Genomic DNA, 15,765 nt, shown 5'->3' on the forward strand with positions numbered 1-15,765 from the left:
GTCTGTTGAATAAAATTTTGATATCTTATCAAGTTATATGCATATAAGTTAAGCAGTTTTCATTGTTCAACTTAGAAATAAACTACATTAACATCTTTAATTATAAACTAGTTTATGGTACTAGAATATCTTGTTAGAAGCTTTAGTAATTATTTTTGTTGTATTTGTTTTTTACTTGTTCTTAGCAGGGTTTAAAAAAAAAAGTATTCAGAATAGTTAATAAAAATTTGTTTTTTTAAACTCGTGTGTCATCTCGCGTGCTTTTCTTTATATTTATATTTAATGTTAAATTAAATGGCTGTTAATTTCTTTTAATTTATAGAATTAAAATACAATGTACACTTAAAAAATACATCATTTTTTGAAAAACTTTGGGAGTTAAATTCAATGTTTAATAATTAAGATACTAATACATGTGATCAAATAGAATTTATCATTGTTTTTGAAATGTTTATTGTGGTAGCAAAACGAAACCAAATGGTAGTTAACGAACAGTTGATAATTTATTAGCAATGCTAATTATCAAAAAAATAATGAAGTACAATGGTTGCTTAGAAATTGTAACTTTGAACTTATGATGTGTTAATGAAGTCATCAAGTATAAAAAAAAAACTTGTATATGAAATTTGCACGCTAAAAAAGCTAAAAATTTTAATGGTACTAAAGCTTTTTGAAAGTGCATAGAAATTTTCTTAGCTATTGAGTAATAAATAATAAAGAAAAAATTATAAAGAAATTTGCACACTAAATAGCTAAAATTTTTTATGGAACTGTAGCTTTTTGAAAGGGTATAAAATCAAAGCCAATTAAGTGTAAGTACGAGTATCTGGCACAATCAAACGAAATAAATAAGCAGCTTGCCAGTTTCCGCGATTTTCAGTGGAAATCACTTCAGACATCTTAGATTGACGGCTTTCAACTGGTCGAGGACTTCAGTTTTAGTGGCAAGTTTGGTTAGTTGGTCGGCATCGAGGACTTTACCTTCGCATTTTGCCTTTTCCAGCTGCCTCAACTGAAACGAAAATTCGTTTTCACATAAATAAAACTATATCTGTTTTATACTAAGAAAAAAAAATTGATTAAATTAGTAACTTTATGCTGGTTTGTATAAAAGGTATGTGTAAACCTCTCTCAGTTTTTTTTCCAACTTCTTTCTGAGCTTCCAAGGATCTTCCGCTACACTTTCTTCTTTTTCTTCTTCAGCATCAGAGAATTTGAAATCTTCAAGCTTTTGCACGGCTTGAATAACGTATTTATTTAATTAAAACATCTAGCTGAATTAGTTACAGGGTTGCCAAATATTTGTTAGTCAATTTCTTACAGCTTTTTAAAAAACAAGTTCTTTGGTCAATTTTTGGTATAAAATTTAACTTAGGTGAAAAAAATCCTAAAATCGATAACAACATTAAAAAGATATTGTAACGCATCTTTAAATGTGTTTTTTAATGATTTTTTTTAATGCCCTTGAAAAATGTACAAAAAAATATATTTTTATGATAAATTTTTCATATATAATCAATTTTTTACTTCACATGTAAAAACAGTTTTAAAATTTCAAGTTTTTCCAGGATTTTATTTGATTTTTGTCCGAAATTTCATGTTTTTTTTTTCTAAAATTTTTTAAACGATTTTTATGCATCAATTGTCAAACTCCAAGTTTTTTAGCAACCCTATAACTACTTAATAATCGAGTTCAATATCAAACAAAATTTACGACTTCTAAGCTAAATTTTTTCAATTAAATCTAATCAAAATAGCAAATCTTTATCTAATTTTCATATTTAAAGACTAACTTTTGCTAAGAAGTAAGTTTGAAGATTGATTATCAAAAGGTTCTCCTCTACCATACGAACTGTAAAACAAATTTGTGAAGTTTATCAAATATCTAAACTTGTAAAGACAATAATTAACAAAAGCTTTTTTTTGTCACCTCACTGTGATAGTAAATATAAAAATTAAAATATATATGCTATAATGACAGACTAAAGCTAAAAATATATTTAGATTAGAACAATTGCACACTAAAGAACAAAAATTTACTTTTAGTTACAATACAATATGAGACACTAAAAACTGCAAATAAACCATTTAAAATAAACTAACATTTTGCGAACGTTGGTGTCAGGCTGCACAACTCTGTTTATTCCACGTCCTCTCATAGCTGATCTTGGTTTATTAATAGGCCTTCGTTGCGTTGTGATGCCAGGTTTTATGCTAGAGATTTATTCTTATAAACAAAATTACACATATATATTGACAAACACAGTAATACTTAAAGCATTTTAAAAACTACTAACGAATTCAACATTTGTCTTTTGAAGTTTTCAGGAGCATCTTCCGGTCTGAAGCCTGATACTATTTCAGATCTTGGCATCTGCTGTACAGGGAATGAACTTGCCTGAAATAAATTAAATATATACTTCAATAAATTAAATTAAACTTAATATTTAAATATATCAATACCAAAACAATAAAACATACAAACTAAAATTATGAGTTAAAGACCATTTTAAATAACCAATCCATGTTAAATTTTAAAATAATGATATAACTAAAACAAACTATAAGTAAAAAGTGCTAAAAATATATAAAAATAGAAACAAACGGGCTTGTCCCAATCTTCACCGTCGCTCATAGTGAAGGCAGCATTGTCAGTGACAGGCATTGAAACATCACCGGTGATAACTGGGTTGCTGGGTGCTTGCATTTGGCATTCCAGCCAGGCTTTGTCAGGGCAGTTTTCCAAGTGAGCGGTGTACATCTCGTCAGGAATTATGTGAGTGGCGTTGAACGGACATTTTTGCTATGAGTGTTAAAGTGCATTTTAAAATAAATTGTTGTTTAGCAACACAGTTGTAGAATAAATCGTCTACAAAAGGCTTGACAAATTACCTTTTTTCTGTCAAAGTTAGTTTTTTTTTTCAAACAAATAAAAAAAATACTTGAAAATGACAACTAATTTAGATTTCGTAAGCCGCAAAAAGTACTTGAAGTAAATAGACAAAAGGGTTGATCATGCCAATTCGATCATCAGACCACAAGTTTCGGTAGACTGAGACCGGTTTCGTCCTTATTAGGACTCATCAGTCAGTCACAACCGAAAAACTTGTAGTCGTCAATCTACAAGTTTTTCGGTTGTGACTGACTGATGAGTCCTAATAAGGACGAAACCAGTCTCAGTCTACCGAAACTTGTGGTCTGATGATCGAATTGGCATGATCAACCCTTTTGTTAAATTTGAGCTTGTCTCACGGCAAACGAAAGTCCGGACTTGTTCTGCAGACTTTCGCCGATTTTGTTGATTGAAGTAAATAGAATAAAACAAACCATTTTAGCATTGGGGTAGTTTTTCTGACACTTCATTAAGTGTCTGAGAAATCTTTTGGCATGTACACGATGACTGGGGTCATACGGGCATGTCTTTATCTCTTGGTAGTCATCTGACATTGTTTCAGGCGCAACATATATTTGTCTTGGCATTTTTTGAAATTTAGCTGGCAGCAAACTTAAAAAATATATACTAACTAATTGATCTAATGAAAGAAATCAATAAGAAAAGTCAGTTATGTTATTAAACGAAATGATAGCCTTATTTGTTACACTTATCAAGTTTTAAATTTTAGATGTAGCTGCTACTAAAAACAATGTTTCAAGTTTTTATCTAAAATTGATTTAAATCTTTCATTTAGTCATTTTTATTTAAAATCCTAGGATCTTTCTATTTTGTTTAAAAATTTTTTTTTAATTCAATGCTTTTCCAGGTTTTTTGCCTAAATTGTCAAATGCCAAGTTTTTTTTGCATGTGCAGGACTATTCAAACTCAAACTATTAAAAAAAAAGTTTTTAATTAGGGCCACAACTTACAAAATATTAAATATTTCTTTTTAAAGTTTAATGAATATGTATAACGTATATCTAATTTATACCTAAAAGTAATTTTTTGTCTATGAAAGTTTCTAAATGTTCTTAGATATATGGCCTAAAAGACTTCTAAAATAGTTTTTTTTTGTTCTTTTTAATTTTTTTTTGTTTGTAGGTATGAATTAGATCTACATATTCTTCTTTCAAATATACAATACTTTTTAAATTTTGGACCTTTCTAATGTTTAAAGAATTTGAATTGTCGGAATTTGAATTGCCATGTATCCTTTTCTGACAACATTTTTATTTAAAACTGCAGTTATAAAAATAATATTTAAAAAAATTACTACAAAAAATTATTTAAATATGATTTATTTTTATACATGGTTACTCTATTAAATAAAATAGAACTTTTTTTGAGTTTCAAAATTTTTTCAACTAAAAAACAAAGTTTTTGTAAGTGTCTACTACTACAGGGTCTATTCATCATCAATACTAACAGCATTACTATTTGAACAATTTTAATATACTTTTACAGGCTTGCCATTGATACAAAATAAACTGCCCTGAGTGACCAAAAACTGGCCTAAATGACCTTAAACTACACAGAGTCATTCTGTTTTTTTTTTTTTCCTTAAAAAAAATGTTTCTCTGAGGGAAACTACTTTTACTGCATGTTCATTTTTCGTTTTAATAATTAAAAAGAAAGTCGTTTATGTATGCGTTAAATATTTGCTAAACTTATGAGACATACTGTTTTCGAATATTCAACATTAAAAGTTTAAATCAATGGAGATTAAAAAGCAAATTTGTGGATAGTTTTATGTAACCATGTTAGAGAACTTTATATATTATAGAAAAAAGTGATAGTATAGAAAATATGTTTTTTTTAATTGATTAACTTTAAATTTAACCTCATTAAGTACTCACATGAATAAACTCAAATCAAAGTTAAATAATAAATTCAGATTTAAAACAAAACTACAATGTTATTTCCAAGAATAGTGAAGACCTAGCCTTTAAATAAGCATTTTAAAATCAATAAGAATCATGGTCTTGCATAAAATTTGGTATAAAAAACAACAAAATAGTGAAACTTGATCAACTAAATGTCATTATAGATCTAGAGAAAAATATGCCTTGGGATTTAAGTCTTAACTCCTTCAAAATCTACCCTGGTCAAAATCCACTTGCGTCCAACATACACCCACATTCAAAATCCATCCAGTCAAATCTGAGAACCGCTTGCCAATAGAGGGTAAGGGTTAGGGGTAACAGTGATAGTGAAAAATAAATAAAAATTAATTAAAAATTGCAAAAAATGTATAAAATAAATTGATAAACAAAAAAAATATTTAAAAATTGCAAATTTTGAACACGGTGGATTTTGATAGTATACCTTTAAAACTACCCTTAGATTTTTTTATCAAAACTGCCCTGAGTCATCCTAAGTTTTAAAAAGGTCAAAACATCCTGAGTTACCTGAGGTTTTCTAATTTTTTAAATATCCTAAATATGTTTCCCTGAGTATCATGAGTGTGTGGCAAACCTGCATTTATTAATCAAAGACTAGCAATTATTTATCTAAAACAATATGTCACTTAAATTGACTATACAAAATCAATAAATTCTTTTACACTAATAGTACTAACAACTAATTTTTTTATTAATTTTTTATCTATAGTAAATTTTGAGAAATAAGCTATCATGATTTGAGAGTTCAATTGTTGCTTTCAAGGTGAAAACTAACTGGAAAAAAAATATCATTAAAAATCTATCTTTTTTAAGTTTTTGAGCAATAGGTTTCCATACTTTTATAGCCTATTCTTTATAAAATTACAAACAACTTGATTTAAATTTTTAAGTGATGTAATCTCTATTTTTGAATAATTTTGGTTAGCTTTTTTTTCAAAATCTACTATCTACAGGTTATTCTAAATATTGCAAAAAGTATTTCCTGAAAATTGAGGTTAACTCCTTTAAAAACATAGGAACTTTTGAATTCTCAGAAAAATGTCTATAAAAAGTTCTCCCTCTAAAACTTTGTATTGAAAACTCTTTACAAAACTTTATAAAACTGGTTGACTTAACTTTAATTATTTATCTTATAGTATATTTACTTGAATAGTTAAAATTTTCAAATTTTAAGTTTAAAACTGTTTAAAAACTTAATTATAAAATTTATTCTTGAATATAATTGTAAAAAGATACCTAGGCAAAAATATTAAATGTAATATTTTGAAAAGTTTTAAAAACTACACAAGTAATTTTTTGTTAAAAGTTTTGTTTATTTTTAGGACCATATAAAAAACTTAAGTTACTATTTTCACTTAAATTCTAAAAAACAAACTATGTTTTTACTTTAAGCTTACAAATGTAAATTCAAGAATAACTGAAAAAAAAACAAGAAAAACAGTTTAAAAATTAAGGATAACAAAATATTATCTATCCCTTGTTGTACAAATTGAGAACTATAGACTTCAACATATAAGTTCAGCATAATATTTTATATGTAGTAGATAGAATTATAGCATATTTTATTTAGAATGGATATTTTTTGTTTCAAGATTAACTGATTTTAACTTTTTAAACAATAGATTTAGGTGGAGGTTGGTAAAGATTCTAACGTCCAGAATGTGGAGAAATTTAGTGGTGGGCTGGAGAATTCCATTTTTGTTTGATTCACAACAAATATTTAATTATCTAATTCATTTTGACAAAATAATCATATTTTTCTTTACCTATATAAATAACAATGAATGTTTTTCAATAAAAGTTTTAATATATTTTCACTGCAACTCATCAGAAACTTACTGCAGACATTTGAAGTAAAACAATAGTTTTTTAACTAAAACCAATAAACTTTAGAAAACTACTCAAATGATTAATCAGATTGCTGTAAAAAACCAATCAACAAAAATCAATTTTTAAATTATTTTAGATTAACGTAAAATAGTAATTAATGCAAAATAAACATTTTAAATTACAAAACAAAATGTTTTGAACAAAAAAGACACTTTTAAGTAAACAAAATAACCATAGAATTTTTTTAATAAATTAACCAAAGACACCTCTAAACAAATAACCTTATAGTCAAACTCTTTCTGCTTGTATAGTTCAGGTTTATTTAAAATACTCTCGCTAATATCTTTATGGGATACCTAGAATCTAAATTGGTTGATGAGTTATCATCCCAAGTTCTTTACATAAGGCACATGGACGATTGTCTAGTTATTTCACAAACAAAGAAAGTTAATGAGACTTTGTTTTGTAACTTAAACATGTTAAATGAAAAAATTTCATTCATTAAGGAAATAGAAATCAATAACCAAATTCACTTTTTGGATATTTTAATTACAAACAGTAAAGCGAAATTCTTTACCAGTGTGTATAGAAAGCCTTCTTTTACAAGGCAATAATTGCATTTTCAATCTTTTTGTATTAAAAAAAGGAAAATTAAACCTGATACAAGCCTTATACCAACGGGTTTGTATGATTTGTTCTCCTGAACTGCTTCATACAGAAACAGAGAAGATTAAGGAAATTCTAGTTGGAAATGGTTATCCATCAGAGCTGATAAAAATAGTCATAAAATCACACAATGACAACCGTAGGAATCCTAAATTGTTTGGACCTAAGAAATTTTCTGCAGTTTTAAACTACCATATTTGTATAACGTATTAAGTTTACTTGAGAAGAAGATGCAAGAACTAACACAGTCGACTTGTAACCAAGTCAAGCCTAGCGTAAAATTTGTTTCTAAACCAGTTCTTAGACTGGAACTGAAAGACCCAATATCCTACCTTGATAAAAATTGTACTATTTACAAATTTAATTGCTTCTTCAAAAGAAGTTTTTTTGGACAAACATCTAGGCATCTAAAAAAGAGAGTGAATGAACATATACATAAATATGTATTAAACTTTATAAAAGAAAAGACAAATAATAAGACAAAAGCTGTTATAAATGCAACAAAAAGATCTTTGATAGCAGAATATCTGATTAACAAATTTGATTGTGCAAATCAAATCGGTTAACTAAAACATTTTTAAAAGAAACTTATGACTCTATTTTTTCTTTTTCAATTTAATTAATTTAATTTAAAAACTGAACAATAAAAAAATTATTTGATCTTTGAAATAGGACTTCAAAATTTTGGAAACATTACTTAATAGATAGTTCAAAAAAAATAGTGCTGTTATTTTTAAAACAATATATAATGATAACTTTATATTTAAACAGTTAAAAAATAACTGCTTTTTAATTTATAAAATACTTTTTGACTAAACTTTAGAAAATTTCTTCAATAGAATCATATAGGCTTATTGCAAAACTTGAAAAGACTGATTGAATTAAAAGATGATAAAATTTTAGGAAAAAAGCTTTTTATTGTTAGTTAAACATTGAATTCACAAAACTTATATTCATTATATCTCAAAAGTTACTTTGAGTTAAGTTAATTGGTAGCAATAGGCTACTAGCTAAAATAAAATTGTACAACTTGAGATTAATTGTAAAAACAAGGTGATCCCTCTATTTTAAAAGAACCTTAAGTATTTTTTTTTTAAATTAAATTTATTTAATTCTATGAAAGTATAGTTTTTGAACAAAATTAGTTATAAAATGTTAAATATTTTATTTCAATATTAAAACTGGAACAACTAAACATTTAGTTTTGTATATGTGTCAGCCATGTGTTTAAACCTTGCAACTTTCAACTCAAAATTTTAAAGATGTTATTACAACCCCTTAGCCATCAGGCCACAAGATCTAGAAAAAACTAGACTGTGATTTTCAAACAATCTTAAAACTATTAGAGTTTTTTCTAAAAAAAATATGAGATTTTCAAAAATTTGAAACTGTCTTGTGGTATTTTGAGTGTGGAAATCCTTGAGTTTTAATAGTTATATATATGTGCAGTAGATTTGCCAAAATTAAGATTATTAGCTGAAAACTTTTTTTCTGATGTCATAATTACTAAATGGATTAATATAAAAATAAGAATTACTTTTGAAAAAGGTCTTCAATAGTACTTATACAAAATTTAAAAACTTTATATGCAGGAAATTTGTCAAATGAAAGTTCTTTTTCAGAACTGCACTCTAAGTATTATTAGAAAAAGGTTTAAAATATAGTAGTCATTGATTTTTTAGAAATTTCTTCAAGATTTGTCGATTTTCTTCCAGGTTTTAGAAGTACAAACTTTACTGTCTCTTTTTAGTATAAAATAAAATTTAATATTTATAACAATTTAAATATAATATAATTACTGAATGCTACCTCAAATGTGTCTTATAATACATAAAACTCTAAATAAAATGCTTTAAAATTCTGATCTTAACTTTTACAACTATAGTATTTTAATATTTTCTTATACTGTTTATTGAATGACAAAAAAAGCACTCTAAATAATTGATCCTTGGACCTAGTTTACAAAAACTTTTTTGGTTATAAAGTTATACACCACTTAGATACAATTTAACGTCTTATCCAGGACACACAAGTATCAAACTCCAGGTTTTTCCAGTTTTTTACTTTAGCCTAATTTTTTTTAACTCCTGGTTAAACAACCGCCCTGATCAACAAAAACCGTATTAATTCTTACTTTAGTAAGAGTAGCAATAAAGATGAAATAACATAAATTTTAACTTAGAGTGAGTAGTTTTAATAAGAAGTTGAAATTTACAAATATTAAAACATTAACAAAGGGTTGTCAAAATTTTTAGAAAATTTTTTGAGGTTTTCTAAAATTCTACCATGTTTTTGAAAGTACAACTTTCAAGTCCATTTTTAGTATAAAATCAAATTTAAGGTCTAAAATGGTATATAGATACTTAAAAGATACTGTTCTGCTAATTAAATTGTGATTATAATAAAAAAATCTAAATAATACTAAAAAACTTTGTGTGTGATAACATGATAGATTTTTCATATTTAGTCTTAAGAATTCTTATTCTACATGTAAAAACTGTATTAAGGCCATAGGGGGGGGGGGGGTAGGCCATGTTTTTTACAAGTTGATCTTATTTTATAGAGTTTTTACTAAGCTTCAAGTTGCTTTTTACCGTTTTTAAAAATTCGAATTAGTTTTTGAGATAGGACCGGCCAAAGTTGGGCCGCATAACAGGTTCCTTATGGGGAAGGAAAAACTAAAACCGCGAAAAAAGACTAATGCATTCAAAATCTATCTCCTCCTTCATTTTTTAAGCAATCTTCTTCAAACTTTCACAGTCTATTCTTTATACAATAACAAAAAAACGTTATTTGTGACTTTAAAAAATTTCAAGTAAAAATACCTTTTTTATGAAAAAAAAAAAAAAATTTGATAAAAAATCACTTTTTTTCTTTTTTTTTGTCATAAAATTTTTATTTTTTAAAATTATTAAAATTCACAAATAACGTTTTTTTCTCATAATGTAAGGAACATTTCCTGAAAAATTGCAGAAGATTGCTTGAAAAATGAGGGAGAAGATAGATTTTAAAGCCCGTTTTTAAAAACTCAAGAAAAACGGTTTAAAGTTACCCTTTATAAAGACAACCCTTTATATAACCGGTCATAAAAAAAAAGTTACTTAATATTTTTAAAATCTAAAAAAAGCATCTGAAAGATTATGAAATTTACTATAATATAAGTCTATATGTTATTTTTGGTCAAAAAATGGCTTCTACCCCCCCCCCCCCCCTGTGGCTTTAATTCCAGGTTTTTTAGTGTTTTTTGTTCAAACTTTCTGGTTTTTTACAAATTTTTTTTCAAAATTTCTCAAATTTTAGGTCTTTTGAGGTTATTTTTTCCTAAATTTTCAAATTCAGTATATTTCCAGGTTTTATGGCAACACTGCTAACAGTCAAGTAAACATGATTAGTTTCTAACAAACAAGAAAGAAAAAATGTTCAAATTTAAATACTAAAATACTCGTATACAGGGTTGTCAAAGGTTTTTAAGAACTTTCTTCCAGGTTTTTTGATAGAAGTTTTTGGGTCTATTTAGTATAAAATAATTTTAAGGTAAATAAGTGTTTTAAAAAGTGTAACATCATTGAAAAGATATTGTATAACTACTTTAAATGTGTTTATAATTTCAAGTAATCCTCCTTATAAGAGGGTTGCCAAATGTTTTAGGCAAATTTTTTCCAGGTTTTCAAAATTTCTTCCAAGTTTTTAAAATTACACGTTTTAAGGTCTATTTTTGTTAAAAAATTAAGTTCAAGGTAGAAACTGAGTTAAGTAGTATAACAACATTGAAAAAATACTGTAAAGCTACTTTAAATGTGTTTTTAATGAAAAAAAATTAACTGATACAATATAGTTTTCATTGCTATGATAGGATTTTAGTATACAATCAAAATTTCATCTCTTTACATGTAAATATAGCTTAAATAGCAAATATGTGTATTTGCAGTTTTTTTTTAGGGTTGCCACTCATTTTTTCAAAAAAATTTTCAGGTTTTCCAAATTTTTTCCAGGTTTTTAAAAGTACACACTTTTAGGTCTATTTATAGTTAAGTTAAAGGTAAGAAACTGTGTTAAATAGTATAAAAACATTGAAAAGATACTGGAAAACTACTTTAAATATGTTTTTTAACAAAAAAAAATTTGATGATGAAAATTGTTAAAATTTCAGATTTTTCTAGTTTTTTTCAAAATTTCTCAAATTCCTGGTTTTTTTTTTTGCCTAAATTGTCAAATTCCAGGTTTTCAAGGTTTTTCCAGGTTTCCAGGTAAAGTGGCAACCCTGTTTTTTATTATATATGCTTTAAATCTAAGGTTTTTTTCTAAATTTAAATTCAAGGTTTCTTTTTCCTAAATTGTCAAATTCCAGATTTCTCCAGGACACAGGGGTTTCAGGCAACCCTAAATTAGACATTAAGATGTGTGTTTAAAACCAAATGGGTTTAAAGATGTAGGAAAATATGTGGTCTTATGCTGTATGTGTGCTTGACAGTACTGAAAACACTCTAAAATTAACATTGAAAGATCAAAACTCAATGGTCAACACATATACACAAGAAAACAATTTTTATACTTAATATACAATACATACATAGATTTTTTGTGTCAAATCAAAACTTTACTACATACAGGGTTGCCACTCCTTTTTTCAAAATATTTTCCAGGTATTCCAAATGTCTTCCAGGTTTTTAAAAGTACACATTTTTAGGTCTAATCTTAGTTTTAAGTTATTTTCAAGGTAAGAAACTGCATTAGATAGTATAAAAACATTGAAATGATACAGTAAAGCTACTTAAAATATGGTAAAAAAAATTTTTGATTATGACAAAAAATTTTTATTTATATGATAGACTTTTTGAGTCAAATCAAAATTTTACTACTGAACATGTGAAGATTGTTAAAATTCCAGGTTTTCTATGTTTTTGTAGTGATATTTGGTCAAAATTCCAGGTTTTTTCAGATTTTTTTGCCTAAATTGAAAAGTTCCAGGTTTTTCCAGGATTCCAGGTAAAGTGGCAACCCTGTACATGTAAAAGTTGTTTAAAATTCCAGGTTTTTAAGTGATTTTTGTTTTTTTTCAAATTTTCTCAAATTCAAGGTTTTTTAGCCTAAATTGTCAAAATTCATGTTTTACCAGGACTCCAGGTTTTTTGGCAACCCTGAAAATATCAAAACATTCAGAAAATGTTAGAGTTTACAAGAAATGTTTGGGACTAACAGACAAGCTTTAACAATTCACATATTTAGAAAAAAAAAAATTCTAATTTTATTAGTTGTAGTTATAAACAATATAACATATACTTTACTTAGTACTTGAAAATAAATCAGTGACTTAAATATACAGCTGCTGAAATGTTAATGTATTAATTATTTTTAAGTCTAAAATTATTTTTGATGTGGTAGACATACCATTAACTTGAATTTAACTCATAATCTTTTGGAATCAATATTTCAAAGTGATGTGGTATCATAGATATAGTGAATTTTAATTCGAGTGACTTACCTTTGTTTGCCTATCTTGACTTGTATACAACTAATGCAGAAGTTTTAGCTTATGTTACCAAATATTTAAATTAACTTTTATTAAGACTTTCGATGTTCACCTTTGTCTTTGTGTTTTGTAATTTTGTAGCACGTTTTTATCTAAATATTGAACTTTATTTCAAGAAAGGTTTACAACGCATAAATAATTTAATATTTTTTTAGTTTTTCTACTAAACTCTTCGTTCAACTCTAGTATTCAAAAACTATAAAAACAAAGCTTAGAGTAACATTATTGTTCATTGAACGACAAAAAAAACGCTCAAAAATATTTGGTCCTAGGACCTGGTGCACGAAAAAACCTTTCGGCTAACGAGTCGCACAACACTCGGATACCTTTTAATGTTTTCTCAAGTACAGTATAAGTTTTTGTTGTTTAATTTGCGTAACAGAGTGGGACTTTTACAAGAGTAGCAAAAAAAAGTTGAAACTTTTTTAAATTGATCTGAATTAAAAACTATGGTTGCTAATAGTCAAACTGGTTGTTACAAGTTAGTCTTGCTTAATTAAGTACAATAAACTTTTTTTTAGAGCAGTCATAGATTTAGAGAAGCTTCATTTAGTTTTACGACTATGTTTATAAACTTATATCCAAAATTATTAGGATTTAACGACTAATTTTTGTGATTCAAAATAAAACAAAAACTTTGAGTGCTTAGCACAAATGAAAATTTAATACACTTAACACTATTGATTATATACTTTTCTTAGAACTAAAAGAACTTTCTATTTAGTTAACTTGTTTTTTTAATATACTAAAAACAGTAAAAACTTTTGACGAAGCTATTTAGTTTATAAAAGTTTATATGAAAGAATAATTTACACAGTTAAACTTTGGTGTACGGTTAAAATGCATATGTCTAACTTTATTACGCTGAACTAAACTCTGAACTAAAGTTAAGCATAACTTATATTAAGTATGATAAAAATTACTATATTTATGTGATCAGTTCGCAAAAATCACTAGAACATGACATTAGCAGTTCAACGTTGTTTAGAATTCAAAAAACTTTGTTCTAGAATTCTAGCAACCTTAAGCATAATAAACAAAAATAATAAAAACTAGCATTCCTTTATCACAATAACTAGAATGTATAGTTAAACAGTTAAATTAAAAAAAACAGTTCTTATATACTGTTTTTTAATTCAGGTTAAAGAAATTTATGATGCATCTCAGTTTTCATTAGTTTTTGTAATTGGTTGGTAAAATCAAAACAAAAAACTTATTTGGTAAAAATTACTTATTTAATCTTATCAATTTAGTAAAACGTTACGTAAACTAATATTTACAAATAAGTCAGGTCAGGTACTTATTTGTTAATGCTTAAATCAAAGAATAAAGATAACTTTTCATGGATTTCTAATATTTCTTATTTTAACTGAGAATTATTAAGCTTCAAAAGTTTGAAGTGAAACGTATTATTAAAAAATACTTTAAATATATAAATTCTCGTAGTTTTTTTAGATGAAGTCTACTGGTATAATAACAAAAACATATAAATCTAATTTAAAAAGTATAACTGCTGTGATAGCTTTTTTTTTGTTCTCGTATGCTTTTTACTTTGTTCATCTTTTTTAGAGTGTGTTTGGTTATATAATCAATGATCATAAAGTAATTAAGTTATTTATAAAAAATTTTAACACACTCAGATTAGTTTGAAGTTTTATGAGTTTTACGACACAGCTAGTTTTATGTACAATGGCATATTTGAAAATTTTAGACTATTTTATGTAGAAGTGAACGAGATTGAACTTATGAAACTTAAAAGATCTTATTATGTTTAAGTCCACTTTTGTTTTAGTACTTGTTTGTATTAAATTATTTGTGTTGATTTCTATTTTGATATAATGTTAACAATATATTTCTATATTATTAGTCTTCACTATGATACAACTCTTTATGTATGCTGAGGCTAAAATTTTTTAGTTATTGTATAAATAGTTAGATTTTAAAAACAAATTTTCTATTTTTGATTTTTCCTATGAATATGTATAAAAGGTTCCAAATATACTAGACTTCACTGGATAATTGCATTTTAAAAAATTCTGATAAAATTGATTAGATTATAGAAAACATTGGTTTTTAGTTTGTTGCATAGTGTTTGACCAACTGTTAAGTACAAGAAAAAATATTTATTTTATTCAATACTAATCTAAATTTATAATAAAAACAAATAGGATTCTTGACTTGTATAATATTGAAGCGATAGTTAACAAAAGTTCTTTGAGTTTAAAATAGAATCAAGTTAGTTTTATTGAAAAGGCTCAACAACTATTAGAGTTCAAATTTGAACATAACATGATTTACCATATTGTTGAGATGGATGAAAAACTCAGTAAATCAATACATAAAGATCTAAAACTTGATAGTGTAACAAATTAAGCACTCCGAAATTAATAGTTGTTAAATAAGTAAAACTTTATTAAACAACTTATTTAAACTTTATTATCGTTTATAAGTAGATAAACAAGTTACTAAATATTTTTAAAGTTTGCAGCCACTTAAGTTTTTAAAAATGCCAAAACAAATATATGTTGCGCCTGAAACAATGACAGATGACTACCAAGAGATTAAGACATGCCCCTTTGACCCCAGTCATCGTGTCTTTGCCAAAAAGTATATTTTTCACATAACGAGGTGTGAGAAAAACCATCCCAATGCTAAAATGGTTAGTTTCTGCTATTTCTTCATTAAGTTTTAATAGCTTATACTGTATGTGATTAAATTTAAACAAAGCTTTTATAATTTTTTTTTTGATAGTAAGTTTTTTGTTAACTAGTTAAACAGTTTTTTGCAGCTTAATTACTTTTATATAGACTTATAATTACTTTAATTTATTTATATATTACTCAAAATTTGCTATGCAGAGATCATGTGAGTACAACGCGTATCACATTATTCCCAAAGATAAG

The sequence above is a fragment of the Thalia democratica genome, chromosome 1 (assembly GCF_965202585.1).
Source record: "Thalia democratica chromosome 1, ktThaDemo2.hap1.1, whole genome shotgun sequence".
Classification (NCBI taxonomy): domain Eukaryota; kingdom Metazoa; phylum Chordata; class Thaliacea; order Salpida; family Salpidae; genus Thalia; species Thalia democratica.